Genomic DNA, 2,815 nt, shown 5'->3' with positions numbered 1-2,815 from the left:
TCCCCAGCATCTGCCGCCGCGTTGGATGCCGCCGTTCGTCGCTCACTTGGAGGCATAAGCAGGTATGACCTACCTGGCTCACTCCCGTCCTTGCCCCCCTCTTCTGACAATGACTCCGGCACCCAACTCGCCGGCGTCGCCGTCGGCGTCGGCGGCGCGCACGCAGACTGCACGCGCTCAGGCTCACGCACACATCGGCGGCTAGTAGGCATACTGTATGCATTCGCTGCTACTTACGGACGCGCGCAAGCACACATACTACACAGGCGTACACACACATAGTAATACGAACACGAGCTGATCGGGCTGGACCGAGCCGGAGGCAAAACGAGCCGAGCCTCCAAAACTAGGCTCGTTCATCCAGCGAGCCGAGCCGAGCTTGGCTCGTTTTAGGCGAGCCAAAGCCAGGCTCGGATTGAACTCGGCTCGGCTCGGCTCGTGTCCAGCCCTAGTTGTGGGCGATTTGCCCGCACGTTGAGTAATAAAGCCATGTTGCTTTAAAAAAAAGAGCCGGCGCAGAAGGATCTACGTCGTCGACGAGCGGTTGGAACAGCGTGTACAAGATTAAAGATAGATGTTTTTAGGGTTGTGTGCTATGCGGCCGCCACACGCACCATGGTCCCAAGGAAATTCCACATCGGCGGCGGCAGGCAAAACCAAAGGCGTTTCGTCGCTGTTACTTTTTACGTGAAGGCAATTTTGACCCGAGTGCGTGCACGGACCTTAAGAACGGCGGCTTGACGTCGTGCAAAGCAACAAGCGGCAGAGGCCATGTATCAATTTCAAAGAATACAGACAAGAGTACTGTTTCGTCACATGAAGCATCAAACCCAAGGATTTCACTGCTAGGGCATCTTCGACTTGTACATCATCTCAGCCAAATAGGTTTATCCCTTGGGCAACGATAGGCGCCGGCGCACCGGCCTAATCTCTCGGCCGGTCGGCTGCTAGCCATCCGATTTGGAAGTAGCGAACCATCAGATCTCTTCTCCTCTTCCTTCCCTTTTTCTGTCATTTCCCGCACGCACAAAGGAAACAAAACACAAAAAGTGTCATCGATCCATGCCCGCGCGACCTCCATGCCCGCGCGACCTGGAAGCTCCGCTGGTTCCCCAACGCTCGTCGCTCGCCGTCGGCATCGCCGCTCGTCGGTTGCAGCAGAAAAAACAAAGCAATGCCAGCTTGAAAGCAAACCACATGGTTCCAGCAAATAATTAATATGGTTCCAGCAAATAATAATGTGGTTGCAGCAAAAATGCTATGATTCCAGCGAAATACATTGATATGGTTCCAGCAAAAAGCACACATGGTTCCAACAAAAAATTGATATAGTTCCAGCAAAAATGAAAAATGGTTCCTCAAAAGAAGAAAAAAGATCAATGCAGCAAACAAAAAAATCATGGCGTCGTCGCCGTAGCTGCCCCAGCACCATCCTTGCCGATTGCAACAAGTCAAAATGTTGGTTCCAGCAAAAAATCTGTGCAGCAAAAATCATGGCACCTGCGGCCGTGGTCGCCCGACATTGTCCTCTCCTGTTGCAGCAAATCAAGAAAATGGTTCCAGCAAAATTCGAAAGTAGTTCCAGCAAAAATTAAAAAAGAACAACTTACCACGACGGACACCTTTGTCGCCGTCCACCACCATCCTCGCCGTTGAAGCAAATCCCGCTGCTGGTTGAAGCAGATCCCCATGCCGGTTCCAGCACCGGGTCCCCAGCGCGTCCCCTCTGCGCATCGTCGTCGGGCCGAGGACACAAACAGCCTCCGCCACAGGCCGGCCGCTCCACGACCTCGCTCGATGGGCACGGCCGCGCAGCTCGCCGTGGCCGCGGGCGCAGCTCGTCGTGGTGGCGCTTCATGGACGCAGCTCCCCGCTCGCGGCGCACCTCAAGCACGGACCCCTCAAGCACAGTCACCGGCGTTGGGATTGTGGGGATTGAGAGACAGAGAGAAGAGCGGCAGGGAAAGAAACTGGATAGATATTCGCGTGGGGGTGAGGATAAGGTTTCACGAGCGGTAGTCAAGCAGACACGTGAGTCCACGTGCGTGTCCGCTGCGCGACGAGGAGGAACCGGCCCAGTTTCGGCCGGTGCGCCGAACTGAACCGTTTCCCTTATCCCTTTGGTCAACTCCGATCGGTACTAAGCACACAAGGAAATCAGCAGGAGGTTACTACATGAGTCTGGCCCTTGAAAAAAAAAGGCCACGACCCGGACACGGATGGTCCGTCGTTGCAGGTTCGCGCCTCCAATTCGCCGGCGCCGCGTTCCCACGGCCTTGCCTCTGCCGCGAGCCGCCGACACGACTCCTCTTCATCCACCCAGTTCACCTGCACTGCCACCGTCCCTCGCGCCAACGAACGCCTTCGGCTGCTCCTGCGTCACGGCATCGCCCAAGGGCCTCCGCCATTGCAGCGAAGCCGCCTTGGTTGAGTCGCCCCGCCGCCGAGGCTCGCCGGCGCTACCTGGCCTCGCCTCCGGCCCGTCAAGCCGCCCGGCGGCCTCTTAAGCGGCAGTTGCGCCGAGCAGCGGTCCCCGTGGACCGTGTTGGCGCCGCCCTAGACTAGTTTTCTCTCACGCCGGATAAGGCGACCAATGCCCGGCGCTTCAACGCCCTAGCGCTCAAACGCCCTTTTCTTCTTTCAGCTCGTCATAAACTCAAACAGAATACATGCGGCTTTGTAGCCCTGGAGACGCAGCGCCCACGCTTCCTGCCTAGGTGCATGCGAGTGATCCGCCGGACTCGCTCACGACGCGGCCAGCCGCTGCTGATAGCACAACAACTACCACTACGCGCACGCACACACTACTACCACA

The 2,815-nt window shown here is 57.1% G+C and overlaps 1 long non-coding RNA gene across 1 annotated transcript; it reads right to left on the bottom strand.

Annotated features, from left to right (window-relative positions):
* Positions 1-749: 749 nt before the first annotated feature.
* LOC119361675 lies at positions 750-2,578 on the bottom strand. Its single transcript, XR_005172941.1, has 2 exons — positions 1,611-2,578; positions 750-1,532 (listed from the first exon to the last, which is right to left on the bottom strand). It is a non-coding gene; the product is annotated as an uncharacterized LOC119361675 (long non-coding RNA).
* Positions 2,579-2,815: the final 237 nt, after the last annotated feature.

This window comes from Triticum dicoccoides, chromosome 2B, assembly GCF_002162155.2.
Source record: "Triticum dicoccoides isolate Atlit2015 ecotype Zavitan chromosome 2B, WEW_v2.0, whole genome shotgun sequence".
Lineage (NCBI taxonomy): Eukaryota > Viridiplantae > Streptophyta > Magnoliopsida > Poales > Poaceae > Triticum > Triticum dicoccoides.
This window is presented reverse-complemented; position numbering and strand designations above follow the sequence as displayed.